The sequence below is a fragment of the Canis lupus genome, chromosome 10 (assembly GCF_011100685.1).
Source record: "Canis lupus familiaris isolate Mischka breed German Shepherd chromosome 10, alternate assembly UU_Cfam_GSD_1.0, whole genome shotgun sequence".
Taxonomy (NCBI): Eukaryota; Metazoa; Chordata; class Mammalia; order Carnivora; family Canidae; genus Canis; species Canis lupus.
In genome coordinates this window covers 55,770,971-55,796,271 of record NC_049231.1, presented here as the reverse complement: position 1 = coordinate 55,796,271, position 25,301 = coordinate 55,770,971, and the positions used below count along the sequence as shown (strand labels likewise).

The following is a 25,301-nucleotide window of genomic DNA, read 5'->3' as shown; positions in this document are numbered from 1 at the left end:
AGCGGGTTCAATTTGCAAAACTACTTCCCCAATTCTCTCCTTCCGCCGGTGTCCCAGTCAAATGGGGTTTTTCCCTTTGAGCTTTATGTATTGGAGACACTCATCTCTGCATCTTCGGAGCTGATTCGGAATTGCATGCTTGCGAAGCCTCCGCATTCCTCATGCATTTAAAACAGAGCTGTGGTTGGAGATTTTTTCCACAGATCGACCTCTAGTGTTCCCGACTGACAAGCTCAGGAAGAAGGAGGTGAGGTAAGGCGTTAGCTGTGGAGAGAGACAGTCTCCATCCTTTTGCTCTAACGTTTTGCAAGCTCACAGGCTAATTAATCAATTTTATTAGAGAAGAGAGAATGTTGCCATGGTATCATGAGGCCTGTTTATACTGCCACATTAAGATTTCAGGATATTTTTAATCTTTAATTACCAACTTCCTTTTTTTTTTTTTTTTTTTGGAATTGGCAAAGGCCTTAAAATTTCTTTTTTTTTTTTGTTTTTTTTTTGATTATGTGGTTTTCTACCAGAGTTTTCTGATTTCTGAGGTCCTAATTGAAACAGAACTGCCTCTGTTCTTTGACAAGAAAAAAAGATCACCTCTGGAGCCTTGCTTCTGTGCAAGATTTGATTAAAAGTTCCACAGAGGTCATTGTACTAGCTTGCTTTCGACACACGTGCTTATGCACAAGAAGCCACTAATTTATCGCCAGAGACATGACCCAGAAGTAGTTCTATCTATAATGTATGTAACGTGTGCTTGCAAGAGTTGAATATATTTCCAGAAATATATTCCATTCTAGATTTTTCTTTGACCTTAGAGCATCACAGGAATACTTAGTGTAATGATAAAACAGGTGACTTTCTGTCCTGGATGATAGTTTTCTGGGAGCATCAACAGAATTAGAAATGGCCAGTTTCACTGAAAGAACCCGTTAACTACTTGGAGTAGCAAGTAACACTCTAATCCTATAAAGAGTGCTTTTCTGGCATGTTTTCTAACTCCTAGTCATTAAAGGGATGAGCAAAGATAGGACGAGAAAAGGTACAATGTAGCTTTTTGAATTTGATCATACTGAAAGCCTTCCTATTAAAGTAGACCAGGAATAACGTAATAAAAACCAGTCAGACTTAAACATTGTCCTGTCTCTTAGGAAGGATGTGAAAATGTATGCAGTAATTCTTTTTTTTTTTCTTTTTCTTTGATTTATTTTAAAGTTCCTATGCTTAGAGGGATTTGGAATCTTATTGAAAAAGAAGAAATGGGGATCCCTGGGTGGCTCAGCAGTTTAGCGCCTGCCTTTGGCCCAGGGCGTGGTCCTGGAGTCCTGGGATCGAGTCCCGCATCGAGCCTCCTGGATGGGGCCTGCTTCTCCCTCTGCCTGTGTCTCTGCCTGTGTCTCCCTCTCTGTGTCTCTCATGAATGAATAAATAATTAAAAAAAATGAAGGCATGGAAAACACAAATGTAAGGCTGTCTAGCTAGTGTGTCGTCCTCTGGGTCTCATTTATGCATTGTTACTAATGTTTTAATCTGTAGCTTTAATCATAATGTTCATTTATAAGATAGATAAATATTAGTGATAGTGACACATCAGGTTTTTCATGTAACTCAGCAGTGCTGTTACTTCTGGAAAAAATTCACTTCAAGGACAAAGGAAGTGTCCCAGCAATACTATCTCCACAGAACATCTCAGAAATAGAGTGCCTTTCAGTATGGAAACCTTCCACCCCACCACCAGTGAGAATTTTGTTCTATTTGCAGACTGGCTTGGGAGCTGCTTTGTGACCTGGGCTGGCCACACTCAAGCCTGTGGTGACTCGGTCCTCCTAGTGTCCACACGAGAAAAATAATTAGAATTGCTGATAGCATGACTGGACAGCCAGTCTAGGCGAGTTAAAAATCCAGTTCTCCAGTATAAAAAGGGCTCTATTTTCAGCTATGTCCTGTATTCAAAAAAAGAAAAAAAAAAAAAAAAGAAAAAAGGAAGAAAAAAGCCACACATACTGCAAAACTGAAAAGTTGTCAATGCATTTCTTTGTGGAATATTTTAAGTATGATAGCTACTGCTAAGAGCCTTTGAGTTAGGATGCAAGTATTATTGTAAATAGGACTTTGGGCAGGATGATCGATTTAGGTAAAATCTGCATTATCTAATACTGCATTTTGGTCATAGAGCATATAACATTCAGCTGCAATTGCATAAAACCAATTGCATAAAGGCAATACACACTCCAGAGCTTCTGTGATGTAACAGTACTAATTAAGTCAGTACTGAGGCTCCCTTAAATGTTGGTGCTTGTGCTGGGGACTGGAGATAATACTAAAATAAGACCCATTCCTGCTTTCAAAGAACTTACACACCTGGGTAGTTTGGATGGAAGGACACGATAAGAGAAGAATTTAGGTACTGTGGTCACATAATTAGTTTATTATGACTTTAGTTTGAAGCAGGGTTTACTGCAAATCTATTCAAATTTGCTAACAGGAACTTTTCCTAGGAAATATTTAGTTCCTCCTCCAGTTGTTTTGGGAACACGTTGGAGGGCTGATCTAGCCCAGGGTTGGGGAATCCTTTTCTAGATAAGTTGATTATCTCCATGATGCGCTGAGGGGTAGGTTGGTGTTGGTGATGAAGGGTTTGGACCTTGCCGGACCAAGTCTGCAGAGGGAGACAATCTGGGAGGCCTGCAGCTGGCTGGTGGGGAGCTGTGCTCACAGTGTGCATTTGTCATGATGGGAAAGTGACATGGGGTTAAGACTTAGCTGCTTATTGATTTACACAGGCAGAGACTCTCCCTGGAGTGTCTCAAATGCATGCGATGAGCATGAACACTGGATTTGGACCAGTGAGCTAAAAGATGTGGAGCATCACATTAGGCCGGATGAGTCCCTCTGGGTCGTGGACCTGGGAGGAGCTGTGAGCACTGCTCATTCCAGAAGGCAAGAGGTCTGGTGGGTGATCGTGGAGGTTTGGTTGGCTGGCTGTGAGGCCAGATTTAGCTGAGGGTAAATGACCTTCCGTGGAAGTCATACAATGTCATTTTTTCATCTCCCAACATAAGAGCTATTACACACAGTTACAATCCCACTTCTGTTCACTTTCAAAGCATTAAGAAGTCTTTTTCTCCTTTTTTTTTTCTTTTTCTTTTTAAGAGAGTGAGCATGTGAGTGGGGGAAGGGGCAGAGGAAGAAGGGCAGAATCTTAAGCAGGGTCCATGCCCAGTGTGGAGCCAGATGAGGGGCTCCATCTCACAACCCTGAGATTATGACCTGAGCCAAAATGAAGGATCCAATGATGCTTGACTGAGGGAGCCGCCCAGGTGCCCCCAAAGCAATTAGTCTGAAGTTGTACTAGATGAGCCATAAACAACAGAAATTGAGCTTTTCTCCTACTTCGGAGGAAAGTGTGTATGAAAATGTGTGACAAGAGGGCAGCAAGGGAGACAAACTGCCAGCAGTTTATCCTCCTTCTCCCAGTTCCTAGGAGCTCTATTCAGAGAAGGCCATAATCTGCCACCCTGCCCCTGCCCCCACCACTTTACCACGACCTTGACCTTCCTGTACAGAAAACTAACTAGGAGCCTAGTGTGCTGATGATGCCACCCTGTTGTGTGTAGACATTTGTCCCAGGCTCTGGGCAGTGAGCCAGAAGGTGATATGCTGGCCTCTGCTGGGAATCTGCTTTTCCTGGGTACAGAGACCTGTAGTGAGGGTGACAACGCTGACTGCTGACGGAGGACCTAGCATCTGCATGAGGGCAGGCACCTTTTCTCTGGGAGAGGCAGCAATGCCGAATGAGACTGCATGGGCTGGCTAGGAGCCAGAAACTGGGGTTTTTGTCTCAGCCCAGGTGAAGCTGTTTGGGGTGTCCTTGAGTCTCCATGCCTCTGTTCTCTTCTCCTAAAACAGAGCCAGCAATACCTGCCCACCCTCCTCATTGCAGACCTGTAAGTTCGATGGGATGCTGATTTTAAAGTCCCATTTAAAAAAAAAATTGGCCTGTGTACACACTTAAATCAGTCATATTACATTGTGGTATCAGGGGCTCTGTCTGTTTTTATGGACAACTGAATATTATTGCTTTAATTCAAGCATTTAAAAAATTCTAATAAACTTTTCAAAATGCATGACCCTTTTTATGGCCAAAACTCAGGTGACACTGAACACAAGAATCCAAATAAGGAGCTGGTGGGGGTTTTTTATTGGCTTTTTTTTTTTTTTTCTTTATAAAGGTCCAGATAGTAAATTACACTTTGTGGAACATATGGCTTCTGTCACAACTCCCTCCACTCTGCTGTTGGGGCATTGAAGCAGCCACACACACTTTGTTAACTAATGAATGTGGCTTTGTTTCAATAAAACTTTATATAAGCAGGGACTGAACTGTACTTGGCTCCTGTGAGCTGTAGTTTGCTAACCTGTAGCTTAGCCCAACTTGAATGGGTTAAGGAAATGTAATCATTTTTTTTTTTTTTTCTGGGAGAGGGAGAACTTGGAATATTTGAAGATCAAGCTTAGCTAATTGAGCAAACAGGGATTGGCAGCTGATGTAGGTTCAGCCTGATTTGGAGTCTTTGCAAGTGATCACAATGAATGGAGCAGAATGGGTGGGCCTAAAGGAAAAAAGATAATAAGATCTTTTTTTAAGAGTGTGATTATTTAGACTCTAAGCTGGGTAGCCAAGAGAGTGGGGAGGTAGCGGGGGATGAGAGTGGCTAACAGTGTTGATATCAGCGGATTGGTGATTTTTTTTTTTTTTTTTAAATCAAGTCTGTATTCTTGAAATGGGAAGAGTCAGGTTAGTATGCTAGAAGGGTAGGAGAGGGTGGTGAGTGAGTCAGACACTTATTGGAAGTAGTTTAGCTGTTGTCACGGGATTAGAGAGGAGAGGTGTGATAGAAAAGCCTACTAGAGGCAGCCCGGGTGGCTCAGTGGTTTAGCGCCGCTTTCAGCCCAGGGCCTGATCCTGGAGACCTGAGATCGAGTCCTCTGTCAAGCTCCCTGCATAGAGCCTGCTTCTCTCTCTGCCTCTCTCTCTCTTTCTGTCTCTCTGTATCTCAGTCTCTCATGAAAAAACAAAATCTTAAAAAAAAAAAAAAAAGCCTACTAGAAGTGAGGAGGCCAAAGAACAGAGAGGCAGAGGTATTGAATGGCTCCTCCATAGACATACTGAAGGTATCAAGAATGGTATAGAAGTTGAAAGAAGACCATAGATAGGTGCAAAATTCATTAGTCAATGAAGGAGAGTTCTTGGGAAATGTGTAGGAATGTGGGAAAATCTAAAGTAAGGATTTCTGTCAAGAAAGAAGGAATACAAACGGTCTGGAAGGGGATTTGCTATGGAGAACACTACCTAAATGTGCACCAATGCCTAAATAGGTGCACAAACTATGTGTCTTAGCCTTCTGTGTAATGATGTGTAGTCATGCAACACAGTTCTGGTGAAGGGCATGAGGATGGAAGTGGGCTCAGTACTTCCAAGCTGGTTTCATAAAAGTCTTCATGTGTAATGCTCCATTCTCTACCTTCCCTTGTCCACTTCATGAATGTGGAGGATCCCTGGAGGACTCTCAGGCCCTGGGACATGAGTGGGTAAATGCAAGGATTCTGGGTTACTGAATATTTGATGCTCTTGATCATGAGGTTGGATTTTACACGGAGAAAGAACTTGGATTTTGTCAAGTCCATGCATTACTTAGTATCAATGTGTACTCTAACTCTAGGCTCCAAGGAATATGGAGTCTGAGGAATAAAAGAAGTAAAACAAAACCTTCAAATCTTAAGAAGGCTTCAAGGGAAATGGTATCATCAGGACATCATGGTGTCTGATTCTGATCTTAATACTAACAATGGCAGCAATAACCATCCCACCACCACCTACATTGTCACAATGGATGTAGGGGTTGCGACCCCTGTCTTATGTGCTGGGAGTGCAGTTACAGATGATGATGGCTTTCGGGGGTTTGAATCTGTTGACCTTGCTGCCTCTGAAAATCTGGTAATTTCTTACACGGACTGCAGTTTTCCTACATCTCTTTCATCTCCTATTTGTTCAGCTGGGAATTTTCAGATGTCCAATCCAGAACTATTCAGTATCTTATTTTTCTGTTTCCAGAGATCACCATAGGTCTTTGCATTTTTATTGGCCATTCTCTTCATAATCCTCTTGAGTCTCCTTCCTTATTTGTGAAATAGGAGAAATACCAAACAACATCTCAAAGGCTAGTATTAGGATAAAAGGATTCATGTCAGTAAATCACTTAGCGCTTAGTGTCCAGCACACAGTGAGTCCTCAACAAATGCTAACTATCGTTGTTGGCTGCTCAGAATACAGTTTATCCAGGCTGAGGCAAGGAAGTTATTTACAACAATCGTTCTCAAAGTGTGATTCCCCAGATCAGTAGCATCAGTATGGACATTCTTGGGATTCATCCTAGTCCTATTGAGTTAGAAACTCTGGAGGTGGGGCCCAGTAATCTCTTCTAAAAAGCTCTTCAGGTGATTCTGATGCATGCTTATGTTTGAAAACTGTCTTGACTCACTTGAGCAATATCTATTATTTTTGTCCTCAGAAAAATTCTTATAAGGAGAGTCAATTTTTTTTTAGTCCATTTAACTCCTTAAACTAAGAATAAAAGAAGAAAATCCTCCAAACCTTTGAACATAACTGTCTTTAGCTCAGCAGGAAAGTGTCAGAGGAGAGTGACCCTCAAACCTGACCCTAGGTGCTTCAACTACACACCAACTCCTGTGGCTTGCCTTATTTTCAACAAGACTACAGAGTCTATTTAACAGGCTAGTGACCTTGCCGTCTAAATGCCAGGGTGCTGGCAGGTTTACAACTATAATGCTTCACTACAGAGGGAACAGTCACATGGAATTATTTTGCTGTTTGGAGTAGTGGTACTGGTTTAAAAGCAGCTCTGCGCTTGGAGCCATCCTCTTAAATTTCTTGGTGGATGGCTCAGTCTGGGGCTCAGGTCCAAAATGGCTTTTCTGTGACTTTTGGATCAAGGCCCCATTGGTGCTTTAAATTTGGTTTGTCCTCTGCTGTGGGCTACATTAGATCTTGAGGTATTAATACATATTTTTCTTAAATAATGGAAGTCAGAAAAACACACTGGTACCATCTTTCTATCATTATTTCCACTTTCCTGCCTCTCTTTGTGCCTTGTTGAATATGGAAGCTGGTAAGGAAGGAGAGGTCTTCCAGCCTGACCCTCTTGCTCCACAAAAGGAGATGTGACCAGACTGGTCCAAGGCTACACTATTGCTCCCATTTCCAAGGTTGCAAGGCAGAGACCTTTAGCGTGGCTATCAGGGTTCAGGCCTGGCTGCCCAGGCCATCCAATTGTAGCACATTTCCAGTGAGCAGATTTGCTCCCTAGCACTAGTGTTCCGAAGTTGGCCGCTAGACCAGCTCTGCAACTGGGCCAGGTGATAGATCTTACTTAATTTAACAGTTTCCTTACCTTTCACCTGTGCTTCTGCCTTGCCCCTACTTGTCCTTACATTGATGGTCTCTTCCCAATTTAAGTGATGGACTGAAAAGTTTCAGACTTGATCTAGACTCTTCATGCCACACACCACCTGCACCCCCTCCCTGCCAAAGGCTTATGTTGTAACCTAACCTCCAGTGTGATGGTAATAGGGGCTGGATGTCTTTGGGAAGTGATAAGGTCATGAGAGCTGAGTCCCAGGGAATTAGTACCATTATAAAAGTCAGGAGAACAGTCCAGACATGTGAGAACACAGTGAGAATATGGCCATATGTGAATCAGGAAATGGGCTCTCTGCCATGGTGAATCTGTCAGCACCTTGAATTTTATACTTTCAGCTTATAGAACTATGAGAAAGAAATTTCTCTTGTTTGTAAGCCACCCAGTCTATGATATCTTCCTTGAGCAGCCCAAACAGATAAGTGTGATATCAAAATCTATGAGCCTTTTTAGTAAATAGGCTCTTGAAAGGTCAAAGAAAAGTTCTATTGTAAAATTGCGGGTCCCATGTTTGTAATTTGTCCAAGATGGACTCCGTAGATGCGCTAAATAGATGTTGTCAGCATCAAGGGTACATTTCCTGTAATTCATTCCTGCAATAAAATACTCTGTTATAATCCTACATAATGATTGCTTTGTGAGGAAGAAGGCTTCAAATAGTCTGGGACAGGAAACACATGTTTGCCCTATCAGGGCCAATGATAATACATGATCTGTATAAAATTCTGGTTTGTGTGAATGGGTTAGAAATACTTATTCATTGACTGGTAGATGTTAGAATTAAAATTCTTGAAAGATTAGAAGGAAGAGAAGATGGAGTAAGATGATGCAGAAGAGCATATATGTGAGAGGAAATCCTACAACTTTATGGCACAATAACTGGTAACCTATTTATTTCTTTAGAGGGAGACAGTAGGTGGGGGTGGGGGTGGGAGAGACAGGGAGAGAGAGAATCTTAAGCAAGCTCCATGCTCAGCACAGAGCCCAATATGGGACTCAATCTCACAACTATGAGAGCATGACTTGAGCCAAAATCAGATGTCTGATGCTTAAGTGACTAAGCCACCCAGGTGTCCCATGATAACTTATTACATATATTTTTAAGATTTTTATGTATTCATGAGAGACAGAGAGAGAAAGAGAGACAGAGACAGAGACACAATACAGGCAGAGGGAAAAGCAGGCTCCATGCAGGGAGCCTGATGTGGGACTCAATCCCCGGACTCCGGGATCACGCCCTAGGCATGAAGGCAGGCGCTAAACCGCTGAGCCACCCTGGCATCCCAATAACCTGTTTTAAAAGTGGACTAAGTACTTAGAGAGGTTTCTCCAAAGAAGACCTACAAATGGTCAATAGGTATATGGAAAAAAAATGCTCAAGGTCATTAATCAGCAGGAATTTAGAAATCAAAACCACAATGAGATACCACCTATCAGGTTTTATAAAACAAAAAAACAAAACACAAGTGTTGGCAAGGATGTAGAGAAGTTGGAACCCTATGGGCTGTTGGTGGTAATGCAAAATGGTGCTGCTGCTATGGAAAACAGTTTGGGGGTTTATCAAGAAACTAAAAATAGAACTAACCTAGGACCCAGCAGTATGACTTCTGGATATATATATATATATATATATATATATATATATATATATATACACACACACAAAAAGATTAAAATCGGGAGCTCCAAGAGATAGTAGCCCTCCTACATTCATTGCACCACTTTTCAGAATAGACAAGAAGTGGAAACCACATAAATGTCCATGGACAGTTGGATAAAGAAAATGTGGTCTATACACACACTGGAATACTATTCAGCTTTAAATACTGTTCAGATTTTGCAATATGTGACAACATGGATGGACCTTGAAGACATGTGCCAAGTGAAATAAGCTAGTCACAGAAAGAAAATACATCATTCTACTTTGGAGACAGTCAAATTCATGGAATCAAATAGTGGAATGTTGGCTGCCAGGGGCTGGGAGAGGCATAAAGGAGGAATTACTAGTGAATGAACATAGGATTCCAGTGAAGCAAGAGGAATGTTTTCTGGAGATCTGTACAACATTGTACATATAGTCAAGGGTACTGTATTGTACATTGGACATCTAGCCACCTAACAAAATTTTGCACATCCTTCAATACAAAATTTAAAACTTAAATCAAATGTAGCTTAAAAAAAAATGTGCTACCCTCAAAGCCAAAGACTACATATAATTCCACATAGATACATTTCTAGAAAAAACAAATTAGTCTGCAGTGGTGCGAAGCAGATCATGTTTGCCTGCAAGAGGGCAGAGAGACCAGGGCTTGAGGACACTTTTGGGGGTGATGAATATGTTCACCATCTTGCTTGTGGTGATGGTTTCAGGATCTGTACATGATATTGAAACTCAAGTTGCGCATTTTATTTTATTTTTATTTTTTTAAAGATTTATTTATTTATTTATTTATTTATGATAGACATAGAGAGAGAGAGAGAGGCAGAGACACAGGAGGAGGGAGAAGCAGGCTCCATGCAGGGAGCCCGACGTGGGACTTGATTCCGGGACTCCAGGATCACGCCCTGGGCCAAAGGCAGGCGCTAAACCGCTGAGCCATCCAGGGATCCCCCAAATTGTGCATTTTAAAAGTGTGCATTTTTTTTTAAATTTGTTTTTTTTTTTTTTTATTTATGATAGTCACACACATGCAGAGAGAGAGAGAGAGAGAGAGAGAGACAGGCAGAGGGAGAAGCAGGCTCCATGCACCAGGAGCCTGACGTGGGATTCGATCCTGGGTGTCCAGGATCGCTCCCTGGGCCAAAGCCAGACGCTAAACTGCTGCGCCACCCAGGGATCCCAAAAGTGTGCATTTTGTAGAAGGTTCGTTACCTTTCAATAAAGGTATATGTTGCCTGCATTCTGTGACAAAAGCTGAGAAACACCCACTTAGAGGATAGCCGAATCCCTATATCTGGCCATTCCTTTTCCCCCTAGGCTTTCTTGTATGCAATAGGGACAGATGAAAAGTGAGACCAAATTCCAGTAGGTTTTGTATCTTTGCTCCCCATTTCCTTCCCCTTTGCATTCGCTTCCCCCTCCCTTGTTCCCAGCCCTCCTCCCCTCCAAAGTCACCGGAATGTGAGAGGCTACATCTGTTCCTGCAAAAGCTATTTTGCACTGCAATTAAGCATTCCTCACCTTGGTTCCCCAGGAAGCTGGAGCCTCCGGTGATCACCGGCATAAAGGATGGTGCCCAAGGCCCTGGCCCAGGTGTGCGGAGGCTGCCTACACATCCACGTGGGCTGGAAGATGCTGCTTCCTGGCGCCCCACCTGAGGCTGCCGCTCCTCACTTGGGTCTCTTCAGAACTCAGAGCAGCTGCTACCCTCTAGGTGACCGACAAGTCCTACCATCGTTCACCTGCTCAGGCCAGCTGACAAGCAGAGCTGGTGCACTGCATGCCGAATAAATAGTACCGTTCCCACCTCCAGCTTCAGGCTGAGGGGAGAGACCTGTGAGTTCTGTGACCTGCTGGGGTTCTTTGAGGCTGGAGAGAAAAACTGTTGAGAATTTATATCCAAGTGCCTTTCAGCTCCTTCCAGAAAGCTTGAGTGGCTCCTAGGCATGTTTCTGATGTACATATCCATTTTCTGGTATGGATGTAACAATGAACTAGAGCATCCGAATCCTCTGCACATAATAGAGTTTTGCCATTTTAGTTACTAAAGAATAGTGCATATGTTTATAATAGATAAGAATATTATAATATCAGCAAAAAATAGATGCATTCATTAATAAACGTATTAATAAGTAAATGCATTAATGAGTTTACCATTCTGTAGCTTTTTAGAATGCATTACTAATAAAGTGGGGAGACAATTGAAATTTTGGACCTTGAGTCCACATTGAACATTTTGAAACTGCTATGTTCTCCTTTGACTGGTTTGTCTCAACATTATTCCATTTGAGACCTCAATTTGTTCTATAATGAATACCTCCATAAGAGGAAAAATTATATAGACTAACTTTCTTTGTACCCTTCCAGCTTAATTGTACAACTATATTGTTACAAATTGACTGAAACAGCCTATTTGAGTTTTTTTTCCCTCTATAACCAGCTCTGAATAGATGAACAGAAATAGCTCTCTTCATGTCAGAAACTTTAATTAAACCATTCTGAAAATAAGCATGTGGAAGTACTTGCAGGACCTGAATTTAATCACATTTCCTGCTCAACTGTTCCTGTTGCTTCCTTGAAAGGCTGGAGGTTAGGCTTAGCTATGCCTCTGCTGTTGGAAGCATGGATGGGGGAGACGTCTTGTGGATTCAGAAGATTGAGACCTTTGATCTTGGACTCCCATACTAATTAAAATCAGGGCTAAGAGAAGTCTTATGGTTTATGGGACTTTGATATTTATGTGAATAGGTCACATGAAATTAATGGATGATCTCTTTTTACATATGCATCTCCTAAATCTCATTTTATTTTTTAGTGAGAATTGACAGCGTCCTATATTTACCAGAGACTGGTAAATATAACCACTTAAAAATATTTACTCTTTGAATCGTTAACGACAATCCTTTGGGATAGATTCTCCTGTTATTCTCATTTTATAGGCTAGGAGACTTGGTGACTTTGTCAAAATAATTGTATCTGGGTTTGAACCCAAAAAGACAGGCTGTAGAATCTGGGTTGGCCAGTACTCTCTCCTTCATCAAAATTAAGGAGTGCTTATTTAGAAGGAACCAGATTGTTTTTATGTCATTCCATATGTACTCCTTTTACCCTATCATCCAGACTTCCAAATAAATTTCAGTGTGATGGTCCCAACTCAGGCTCCTGACTGCTTATGTGCTGATCCCCAAATTGCATGCAACATTTAGCTTTTTCTGTGTTTGATTTAGAATTGTTAGGAGATCCTAACTTTCTAGGCTTATTTATTTATTTTTACTTTTTTACTTTTAGAAACAGGAAAATTTTTTTAAAGTTGGAATATAGTTGACACAGGATGTCACATTATTTTGGATATACAACATAGTGATTCAACATCTCTATGACCTGCTTATGCTCAAGTGTAGCTACCAACTGTCATCATAGAGCACTTATTGCAGTGCCATTGACTATAATCCTATGCTGTCCTTTTCATTCCTGTGACATTAAAACTAGAAAACTGTATCCCCCACTGCCCTTTACTCATTTTGCCCATGCCCCCATACCTCTCATCCCAGCAACAACTAATTCTCTATACTTGTGGGCCTGTTTTTGCCTGTTTTTGTTCATTTATTTTGTTGTTTAGATTCAATGTATAAGAGAATTCTTACGGTATTTGCCTTTTTCTATCTGCCTTTTGTCATTTAGCACAATATCCTCTAGGTCCACTCATATTGTCACAAATGGCAAGATCACATTTTTTCATGAGTAATAGTCCCTTTTGTGTGTGTATAATATATGCATATATATATAGAGAGAGAGCACACACATCCTTATTGATTTATCTATTAATGGACATTCAGGTTGTTTTCATATCTTGGCTATTGTAAATAATGCTGCAATAAACATAAAGGTGCATATAGCTTTTTGAATTAGTGCCTTTGTTTCCTTTGGATAAATACCTAGTAGTGGAATTACTGCATCATATGGTATTTCTATTTGTAATTTTTTGAGGAACCTCCATACTGTTACCCATGGTAGCTGCACCAATGAACATTTGCACAAGTAGTGTGTGAGGGTTTCTTTTTCTTTACGTCTTTGCCAACAGTTGTAGCTATTCTGACAGGTTTAAGGTGAGATCTCACTGTATTTTTGATTTGCATTTTCCTGATCATGAGTGATGTTGAGCATCTTTTCATGGGTTTGATGGCCATCTGTATGTCTTCTTTCAAAAAATGTCTAAGTCCTTTGCCTATTTTTAAAGAAGATTGTTTTTTGATGTTGAGTTGTATAAATTCTTTGTATATTTTGGGCACTCGCCTTTTATCAAATATGTCATTTGAGAATATCTTCTTTCAGTAAATTGCCTTTCTGTTTTGTTCATGATTTCCTTTACTGTGCAAAAGCTTTCTATTTTGTTGTAATCATAATAGTTTATGTTCTCTACCCTGTTCCATTGATCTTTGTGTCTATTTTTGTGCTAGTGCCATACCATTTGGATTACTATAGCTTTGTAGTATATCTTGAAATCTGGGATTGTGATACCTCCAGCTTTTTTCTTTCTCAAGATTGCTTTGACTATTTGAGGTCTTTTGCGATTCTATACAAGTTTTAATATTTGTTGTAGTTTTGTGAAAAACTCTTAGTGTTTTGATGGGGACTGCATTGAATCTATAGATTGCTTTGGGTAGTAGAGACCTTTGAACAATATTCTTCCAATCCGGGAGCATGTTAGATCTTTCCATCTGTTTGAGTCACCTTGAATTTCTTTCAACAATGTTCTCAAGTTTTCTGAGTATAGGTCTTTCTCTTTGGTTAAGTTTATTCCTAGGTGTTTTATTTTGGATGGGATTGTCAACGGAATTGCTTTCTTAATTTCTCTTTCTGCTACTTTGTTATTAGCATATAGAAATGTAGCAGGTTTCTATATCTTGTATCCCCCAGCTTTACTAAACTTATTACTTGTAAAGCTTTTTGGTGGAGTCTTTAGGATTTTCTATGTATGGTACTACATCATCTGCAATAGTAAAATTTTACTTCTTCCATACCAAATTGGATGCCTTTTATTTCTTTTTGTTGTCCAATTGCTGTAGCTAGGAGCTTCCAGTACTGTGTTGAATAAAAGTAGTAAGAGTGGACATCTTTGTTTTGTTCCTGACAAGGAAGGCTCTCAGTTTTTCCCCATTGGAGATGATGTTAGCTGTGAGTTTTTCATAAAAAGCCTTTATGATGTAGAGGTATGTTATCTCTAAACTCATCTTACTGAGTTTTTATCATGAATGGATGAAGAATTTTGTCAAAAGTTTTTCTGTCTACTGACATAATCATGATTTTTATCCTTCACTTTGTTAATGTGGTATATTACATTGATGTGTGAGTATTGAAACATTCTTGGATTGCTGAAAAAATCTCATGTGATCATGGTGAATGGTGAATGGTGAATGATCCTTTCAAAGCTCTATTGAATGTGGCTTGTTATTATTTTGTTGAGGATTTTTGCATGTGCTCATTAGCAGTGTTGGCCTGTGGTTTTCTTTTTTGGTAGTGTCTTTGTCTGGTTTTGGTAGGAGGGTGGGTGATGCTGGTCCCCTGTCTTAGAATGCATTTGGAAGCTATCATTCCCGGACTTTCATTTGTTGGGAACTTTCTGATTACCAATTCTGTTTCATTATTTGTAATGGGTCTGTTGAGGTTTTCTGTTGCCTGGTAAAGTTTTGGGAGGTCATACGTTTCTATGTATTTCTGTTAGGTTATTGTGGCCTATGATGTCAACCAGAGCCACTGTTCACTTATTGAGATCTGGATGATGTATCCATTGATGTAAGTGGGGTGTTAAAGTTCTTTACTATTGTATTACTATCAATTTCTCCCTTTACGTCTGTCAATGTTTGTTTTATGTATTTAGGTGCTCCAGTGTTGGGTGCATAGATATATTTACCATTGTTACATCATCTTATTGGATGGAGCCTTTATTGTTATGCAATGCCTTTCTTTTCCTCTTGTTAGTCTTTGTTTTAAAGTCTACTTTGTCTGATGTAAGTATTGCTATCCCAGCTTTTTCTTTGCTTCTATTTGCATGGAATATCTTTTTCCTTCCTCTTTTTTTTTTTTTTTTTTAAAGGAAACTTGAGTTGCTTTATTTAGCTTCCAATTTCTGGGAGGCTGGAGAATTACAGTTATTCTGGACAACAAAAAGAAATAAGACTGTGCTTACAGATCTTTTTCTGCTGTATTCTTTCTGTAGGATTGCTGTTTTATTGTTGCCCTTTTCTGTTACATGGGGTGTACATATCAGGTAGTAAAAGGTACAATACATTCTACAACTGAGTACCACTTTCAGTAACTGAACAGACAAAGGAATTATGTATCTTTAGGTCTGAAGCAGGCAGCATATAGACGGGTCTTTTGCAGGCAGCAAATAGATGGGTCTACTTTTTATTTTGTCACCTTATAGCTTTAATTAGAGCATTTAGACCATTTATACTTAAAGTAATTCTTAATAGGTATGTATTGCTGTTTTAATTTGCAGGTTGTTTTTGTAGTGCCGTTCTTATTTCACTCTTTTGTGTCTGAGGACTTTCTGTAGTGTAATGCTTGACTTTGTTTCTCTTTATTTTTTTATGTATCAAGGGTTTTTTGTTTGTGGCTACCATGAGGTTCATATATAACATGCTAAGTATATAAAGGTGTATGTTAAGTCCATGGTCACTTAAGTTTGAACACATTCTAAAAGCATTTTTATTCTCCATGTCCACATTTATATATATGTTGTCATAGTCTACATTTTTTTTTTTTTTTTTATGTTGTGAGTCTCCTTAACTATTTTTTAAGTATTTGGTTGGTTTTACTACTTTTTTTTTTTCTTGAAGAGTTTGTTTGAGAGAGAGCATGAGCTCTCAGGAGCTGGGAGGGAGAGAGGGAGAGAGGGAGGGAGGGAGAGAGAGAGGGGGAGAGAGAGAGAATATCTCTCAAGCAGACGCTGTGCTGAGCTCAGAGCCCAGCCATGGGCTTGATGTCATGACCCCAAGTCATGTGAGAGACTTGTGAGAGAATGACAAGTATCATTACCTAGCTGAAACCAAGAGTTGGATGCTCAATCAACTGAGCCATCAACTGGGTGCTCCAGTTTTACTACTTTTGACTTTGGATCTTCATATTAGCTGTCTAAGTGATTGCTTTAAAACCTATACTGTATTGTTTGCTTTTACTCATGAAGTTTTTTTCTTTTATAATTTTCTTTGAATTTGGTTTTCTCTTTTCCATGTAATCTCTTTAATGTTTCTTGCAAGGTTTGTTTAGTAATGATGAACTTATAGAAATTTTTATATTAAACTCTTTTAATTTATATTCTTTCTCTTTCCTTCTATTCTTTGTCGGGTAGAGTATTCTTGACTATAGGTTTTTTTTTTTTTTTTCCTTTCATTACTTTGAATATATCATGCCACTCTCATCTGGCCTGCAAATTTTCTGCTGAAAAATCAGCTAGCAGTGTTTTGGGGATTTCCCTGTATATTACTAGTTGCTTTTCTCTTGCTGCTTTAAAAATTCCCTCTTTATCTGTAAAATGTCAAAAATTAATTGAGGTATTGTGGTGTGGGCTTCCTTGTGTTCATCTTATGTGGCACTCTGTGTCCTTCCTTTACCTCAATATCTGTTTACTTCTGCAAGTTAGGAAGGTTTTCAGCTACTATTGCTTCAAAAAAAAAAAAAAAAAACTCTGCCCCTTTTCTTCTGGGACGCCTATTATGTGAATGTTTGCTTGATGTTGTCCAAGGGATCCCTTAACCTACCCCCATTTTAAAAAACAAAACAAACTTTTTTTCCTTCTGTTTGGCTTGTTTGCTTTCCATTACCGTATCTTCCAGATACCTGCTTCATTCTGTATCTGCTAATCTTTTGATTCCCTCTAGAGTACTTTTTCATTTCAATTACTGTATTCTTCACCTCTAATTGGTTCTTTTTTATATTTTCTGTCTTTGTTGAAGTTCTCCATGAGTTCATCCACTCCTCTGTAGTCTAGTAAGCATCTCTATGAATTACTTTGAATTCTTTATAAGATAGATTCATGGGGTAGCCCAGGTGGCTCAGTGGTTTAGCGCCACCTTTAGCCCAGGGCCTGATCCTGGAGACCCAGGATTGAGTCCCACATCGGGCTCCCTGCTTGGAGCCTGCTTCTCTCTTCTGCCTGTGTCTCTGCCTCTCTCTCTTTCTCTCTCTCTCTCTGCCTCTCATGAATAAATAAATAAAATCTTTAAAAAAAAACTTAAGATAGATTGGTTATCTCTATTTCATTTAGTCTTTTTTTTTTCCCTAAAGTTCTGTTTTATTCTTTCATTTGGATTATTTCCCTCTCTTAATTTTTGACTTTCTGTGTTTGTTTTTCTGAATGAGATGCAACAGCTACTCTTTTCAGGTTGAAGCAATGGTCTTTTGTAGGAATGTCCCCTGTGTAGACTGTGGGTGCCTGGTGACTTTGCCTGGCTTGCTGAAGCTGGTATGGGCTAAGTCTGTGCTGGGCTCCCCTAATGGGATGGATAGAGTGAAGTGGGCCTGGGCTGGAACTGTCCTGGAGCTATCCATGGGGACAGTGCCCTGGCAGCACAGTTGAACCTGAAATGGGCACAGGACAGAGTAGTTAGGCATCTCTCTGTGCATAGGGCATCCTGATAGGACAACTGAGGCTGCAGTGGATACAAACCAGGGTGTCCTAGGGTGCTTAGACTGGGGGATACTTTGGTTGGCATTTTGGAGCCAAGGTGGGTGTGAACTTGGGAGGTCCTGGAGTACTCTGCTCTGGGGGTACACTAGCAAGTTGTCTGGAGCTAATGTGGTATAAACCTGGAGGGTTTTAGGTGCTCTGTGCCTGTGTCACCTTGCTGAGACAGCTGGAGTTATAGTGTTTGCTGATCAGAGATGTCTCACTGTGTATGGCAGGGGCTGCCTTAGATGGCTGATGTGCTCACTGAGGAGGTAAGCTCGTAGGGTGCCTGGATCCTGCTGGTGTCCACAGTCAGGTGGAAGGGGCATGTAAACTTTGGTGTTTGTCAAGCCCTCTGTCATGGAGAGAGTTTGAGAAGCTCTCCTGCCTTTTGGCGGAGTTCTAGGGCTGGATCCTTTATATTCTAGTTGATATTTTAAACTTTAGCTCTTTTCCTGTGCCTCAGAGTGGGTTAGGGCTCAGAGCTCCCTGGCATGGCAGGATGACGATGGTGTCTGAACTCTGCTCTTGGCCACACTATCAAAGAGGAGGCACTTGGCACTTAGCAGCCCCTCCTACTCAGAGTGTTTCAGCAGCTCTCCCACCACTTGGCAGTATGCTCCATCTCTTGCTGTTCTCTATGCAGTCTCTGTATCTTGTGCAGAAGCAGTTCGGTCAGCCCTCAGTTCTTCAGGAGGACCTGCTCTATAAATAGCTATAGATTTTGTATGTCTGTGGAAGAGGTGAATTCAGGGTCTTTCTACCTCACCGGCTTGGACCAGAAGCTCTTCGCTGCTACTTGATTATTAACTGTTGGGCTTTAGTTTCTCTGGAATGATATAATTGGGCCCTTTCCTTGAGGAGAATAAAAGAACTGAATAGAAAAAGCACATTGATACTGTATTAAAAGAAAATTTTGTTTTAAATTCTCTATAACTACCTCCCTCACCACACACACATAGAATAGCTTTCTAATGAGAGATGCCATGGTCTCATCCACATGTAGCTCAGACTTCTAGTTCGGAGATTTTGTTTTTTCAGTTGGGGAAAAATAATGCACTTTGTGGTGGGATCAATACTTCCATTAGAAAAATAATCAATATTAAAGAATTTGTAATATATTAAAATTAAATGCATTTAAAAACCAGGGAGAAAAGCTTTGATATAACTGAATTTAATTAGCTGATAAACTGGCACATGAGAACTTGTTCGCAGAATGATTCAAAATTAAAATTCTCAGATACACATTTACAAAGATCATAATGCTCATAAGTTTACTGAATTACAAAGATCCCTTCAGCTCTGCTATTGTCTGTTGCATGATTGTGAAGGTATTTCAAATCAGAGTTAGGATTATGAAACTGTTAAATCTACTTTTTAAGATAACTTTCTGGATTTCCTGAAAAGGCACCTTTTGTTAGTAGTGACTCATTTATATGGCTTTGCAAGTCTAGGCCACTCATCTTTTTTCTTAACCATCTGTGGTTATTTCACAAGAATTCAGTTGGGCCACTTCCTTAGAGATCTTTAAAATGGTATGATGGGTTGCTTACAAGGAATCTAAATTTCTTTAAGAGGTTTGGCTGTTATCTGCTGTACCTTTTAAATAACTGTTGATTAATATGTCTTTAAGGAAAAGGTTAGGGAAGGTTTGGCAGCATTGAATTAATTTTCTCTCATGTCTTAGAATAATGTGGGAAAAACCCAAACCAGAAATGGCATCAGCTTATGTACTGTGATTGCATATTGCTACCACCTTCCACAGACCATTTGGTTAGGAGGGATATGTCAGTCAGCGAGGTGGCATCAAATATATTCATTGTGCTCCTCACGACTCCAGGCTACCTCCAGAACCTTTCCATCTTCCCTGTTTCCCTCAGCTTTGTAAACTTGTAGACCAGAATAGTGAGTGTTTCCCGCCTCTCTCTGCTTTTCGGTGTCCACTGCCTGTGTCTTCAACTAATAGGTACCAACATGAAAATAGGTCCTAATCCCTTGAGGAGTGTTTCTCTCAAGTAATTTCCATTTAAATAGAGATTTCAAGACTTACATAATTCTGCTTTTACAATTTTTTTTTTTTTTTTTTAAGAAAAGTAGTCTTAATTTGATCTGTAAGATTAAAAGCTTTTAGAAGTGTCTGGGTGACTCAGTTGGGTAGTCCTCTGTGTTCGGCTCAGATCATGATCCCAGGGTCCTGGAATGGAGCTTTGAGTCAGGCTCCCTGCTCAGGAGTGAGTCTGCTTCTCCGGCTCCCTTTGCCCCTCCCAGCCCCCTGTTTGTGCTCTTGCAGTCTACTCTCACAAATAAATAAATAAAATCTTAAAAGATAAAAACCCTTTTAAACTATTCTGGAGTATTTCCTTCATTGTTTTTTAAAGTTCTTATTCTAATCATCTGGTGCTCTTCATGATAAGTGTACTCTTAATCCCTATCACCTATATAACCTACCCTTCACACACCTCCCCTCTGGTGACCATCAGTTTGTTCTCTAGAGTTAAGAGTCTATTTCTTAGTTTGTCTCTGTCTCTTTTCCCTTTTGCTCATTTGTTTTGTTTTTTAAATTCCACATATGAGTGAAATCATATGGTATTTGTCTTTCTCTGATGGGTTTCTTTCACCTAGCATTATTTTCTCTATCTCCACCCATGTCATTGCAAATGGCAAGATTTCATTTTTTTTCATGGTTGAATAATCTGTTTTATACATAGATATCACACCTTCTTTATCCAATTATCTATCAAAGGACACTTGGGTTGCTTCCATATCTTGCTTATTGGAAATAATGCTGCTATAAACATAGAGGTGCATGCATCCCTTTGAATTAGCATTTTTGTATTCTTTGGGTAAATATCTAGTAGAGCATCATAGGGTAGTTCTATTTTTAACTTTTCTAGGATCCTCCATACTGTTTTCCACAGTAGATGCATCATTTTGTATTCCAGGCAACAGTGTAAGAAGGTTCCTCCTTGGTCATATTCTCCCCAACACCTGTTGTTTCTTGTGTTGATTTTTCTTACAACTGTCTTTTAATGTTAGGGATTTTAGGCAGCTTCTTATATGCTGGGCTCTTGCATTTCTCTCATTTTTTTTTTTTTTTTTTTTTTACATCCATTAGGGCATATACTTGGAAGGAGGAACTAGTAAGGCCTAATTGGTTGTTAAGATATGGAAATCAGTCTTTGTCTTTCGGTAAATAGCTACCAGTCTTAAGTTTCCTGAGTGATGCCCATCACATAATGGTCATCCTCACCTTCCCCCTGCTCCTCTCCCCAGAGGTAAACAGCTGGACTCAGACTAGGGTGTCTCCAGAACCCAGTGTGGGTGCTGGGATCAGTGTCCCCTCTGACTAACTGCTGCCCTATGTCGTACTGTGTATTCACAATTTTGACTCTTAACCCGGCATTATAGAATACTAATTTCAGTTGGGACTGGCTTTGGGGCAAGTCAATCAGTGATTGGTGCAGATAGACACAAATGACCAGACCGTGGTGAGAGTTCTGTGTCTTAGAAATATTCTAAGAGGCAGTGTGAGAATAACATGAAACTTCACAGCAGTCTTCTGGAAAGAGGAATTAATCATGAGACATTGTTTAAAAGAGAGGACTGCCCAAAACAGACTGTTCTCAATTATCAGGTCTGTTTTTATTCTCTTACACTCCATGAAAGGAAGGAAGCTTATTTCTTGAATATAGAATCTGATGAAGCATTAGCAATTTATGTCTTACTAAAGGGATGCTTACTGATGTGTATAGACAGCTTGTAATTCAGACTGAGGTTTTGTCTTGGTCACAAAATAGTAGGATAAATTCATAGCAGATCAGACATTTTCTTTTTTTCTTTTAAATATTTTTATTTATTCATGAGAGACAGAGAGATGGAGAGGGAGAGGGAGAGGGAGGGGCACAGACACAGGCAGAGGGAGAAGCAGGCTCCATGCAGGGAGCCCGATGTGGGACTTGATCCCAGGTCTCCAGGATCACACCCTGGGCTGAAGGTGACGCTAAACCATTGAGCCACCCAGGTTTCCCATGGTCAGATGTTTTCAAAGAGGATTTCTATAATTTAGTTGTAGAGATTGCCTAAGATGCTATACACCTAAGATGTATACACACCTACGAAAGCCTGAATATGGTGTAAAACTCCTATTTATGCTTTTAATAGATGGCACACAAATTTTGATCTGGACACAAATTTGAGGAAGGTTGTTTTTATTGTAAGTTATATGGGGAAAGCTTGAGGTTCAAGTCAACAATTGAAATAACATAGCACATGTAGACCAACTACCGCTGCAGACATTTTCACTTTCTCTTAGGGTCTTTCCAATAGCATTGTTATTAATACTCACTGCACAATTTTAGAGATAAAGCTCAGAGAGGCTAAGTGATTAGACTTTCAAAATCTTGTACACAGCAAATGTCTTGGAGCAACACATATGTGTGTGTCTCTGTGTCCTTCTGTGTATAAAAATCACATGTTGTTCTTAGGAAACCTCTGTCTTGACTCCTGATGCACCTTTTGTCTTTCTTTGATATTAAATGGATGTCTCAGCTCTACAAAAAGGCAGAAATGCTTGCTAATGTGATCTGTGCTATTGTATATTGTCAAGAATTAGGAAGAGATGAAGAGCAGATTTGAGATAAGAGGCATTGAAGTTATGAGGCTGCCCCTCTCTAGGTCAAAAATTCCTTAGATTCTATCCATTCTTGAAGAATGAAAAGATAAAAGTAGAAAGAATACAGATTTAAAAATTATTAAAGAATGAGTGCTCATTGTTAGTTACCTTTACATGAAATTTCTCATCCAACCTTCCAAACACCTCTCTAAGAAAGGTGTGAAACTTGTTTTCCTGTTGAGGTACGGGAAGCAGTGTGATATTATAAAAATTGCACAGCTGGACTTGGAGGAGATTTGAGTACATTTTTTTTTTCTTCTTGAGGATTTTTATTTATTTGAGAGAGAAGGGAAGAGAGTGCGTGCATGCCTGCATGCATGAGCAGGGTGGGGGGGGGGCGGCGAGGGAGAAGCAGACTCCACTCTGAGCAGGGAGCCAGACCTGGGACTCAATCCCAGAACCTCGGGGTCGTGACCTGAGCCGAGGGTAGCTACTTAACTGACTGAGCCACCCAGGCATCCCCTATATGTAGCATTTCTAGGGAGCAAACCTCATAACTCACTTTTATGAATATAAACACTAAGGGGCCAGTTTTGACTGGTGACCTGTTCTCCTTTCTAGTTTTCAACTTATTTTAGTTGGGTACTGAGACATAAGATCTGGATTTCTAAATATTAGCAGTTCATTTCATTTAAGTCAGTAAGCAACTATGGTGCCAAGGTGTAAATAGTATCAAAATTTAAAGGTCTCATATTATGAACGTATTGCCAACATTTCCTATGCTGGAGAGAAATACTTGAAGATAAAGCAATTGAAAAATAATTGAAGTTGCTATTAAGCATAGAGCCCTATGTCTTTGAGACAATATATTAAAAATACTCAATTGAAATGCTCATCTATGAATAAATTATAATTTATGAGTGTAATAGGTAAGTAATTTTTTAAAACTTATTCTAACCTAAGTTCCCAGTAAACAGTTATTGCGTTCATGGCATATAAGCGCTGCTCTTTGCAAACCACTGACTCTGACAGGAACTATCAAGCCGTTCTAATTTAGAGGTCAGCCACTGCAAGGTGATACATTAGCTCCTTAATCATACAAATATGGCCAAAGCCCATTTCCTTGATAGAGATTATGGATATGGCAAACAAGTTCTGCATGCACCAGTATAGCTGACCTCTGAAGGAAACCTACTATTCTTGTAGAGCGAGGCTCTTCTTTCTTTTCTGGAATGATGGTGACTTTTACCCCCTCAATGACAGCTATGCTAGATACTATTTTTATTCTAGTTGCTTAGTGTTGAGTTGCAAGCATTACAAAAAACCAGATGAGTAGTGCAAATATTTAAATAACTTGAGGAAATGTGATTGAGCCTACAGAATTTACATGGGCCTTGCCCAAAGTTACGCTTGATTTGCTCTCACTGGCAGTCCTCTCTCTTACTGGTTAGAGAAGCAGCAAATTCACTCTCTCCTTGAAGAATTACCCATTACGATTAGGTCCTACAAGCCTATTGTATCTTCTTGCATTTGGCCATCGAGATGTGTCTGTACACACACATGGCAGCCGAGAACAGGTAACAGTGGAGTCATAGTCACTGCTTTAACTTATCAAAAGGAGATGATTCTTTATTACTAAAAACACTTGAAATTCAGAAATTAATACTTTTATGGAATATTTTCTCAGCAGTTTCCTGCACTAAAGAACATCTGCCCATTTAATTGTCCTTTACTTTTCTCTGAATTTTCTTTAGCATGTCTTTCTTTGTTGGACAATTATGGAGAAGCATCAGAAAAAAGCAAAGTTGTAGGGTTAAGAGAAAGAACAGGGACACACCTGTTCCTCCTCCAAATATGTCTGGCACATTGACATGTATGCTAAACCACTGAGGCTGTACATCGAGTTGGGCTCAGAAGACAATGTGATATGAATATTATATAGATGGCATTAGCTTAGTTAACAACATGCCATAGAAGGCAACATGAGGCCTGAGCATAGAGGTAATAGGATTCATTTTCCCAGAGAAGCATTCAGAGTTAGAATCTGAACTCTATGCATAAAGTAAAACAGGTTGCATGATTTCCACTTTACTTATGTCTGCTATCAGAGTTTAACAGCTCTGTATGCTGAGGGTTGCTGTCTTTCTAGGACATGGAAGCATGGAACTTGTAAATTCAAAGGCAAGGTCCATCTGAAAGGACTTGACATTTTTACTATAAAAGAAACAGGTGGAAGTCAAAAGCATTTACTTTTGCAAGGAGCAAGTGAGCAGTCCTGTTTTCATGTAAAGACCAGGGGAGTAAACATAGAAGTATGCTTTGCTTAGGATTATCTTTGATGGTTTAATGAGTCTTCATGAAATTTCAGGTGCATTCCCAATTCTCAGCTTTGCCCACAACTGCATATTTTAATTACTCTGGAGCATAGAGGGAGATTTTGTTAATCCTTAGCTATAACATGCTTGAGTGATTTGAATATTTCAGTCCCTTGGCCAGTAGCATGCATATTCTATATTGAGGCCACATTAACTATGCAAGGGGCCAAATGAGGACCTGGGAGAATGGTTTTCAAAACATTGTCTCAGCATAAGGGATGTATTGTTGTTAAGTCAAAATAATTCCACAAACTGAACAAAACCCAAAGCCTCCTGTAACCTCAAACCAAATATTCATGGAGGTGTCTCTTGGGATGTAACCATCACTACTAATAAGTTTGGAGGTACATTAAGTAAATTTTATTAAAAAATTTTAAAAAGAGCCAAATTTTCTATAGACCAGTGGTGTCATTTACTGGGATATTTTCCCCGGGAAAGGTAAGAGTTTACATCGTGAATCCAGTGAGAGCCTATTTCTTGGGATTCCAAT

The 25,301-nt window shown here is 39.9% G+C and overlaps 1 long non-coding RNA gene across 2 annotated transcripts in view; it reads left to right on the top strand.

Annotated features, from left to right (window-relative positions):
* The first annotated feature begins 2,296 nt into the window (after positions 1-2,296).
* The window catches only part of LOC111097752, a 170,859-nt gene continuing 147,854 nt past the window's right edge, over positions 2,297-25,301 (top strand). Inside the window, exon 1 of one of the 2 annotated variants that reach the window (XR_005365231.1) lies at positions 2,297-2,398. This is a non-coding gene — a long non-coding RNA (uncharacterized LOC111097752). The remainder of the gene's footprint in view (positions 2,399-25,301) is intronic. The other variant, XR_005365230.1, reaches the window with a different exon arrangement.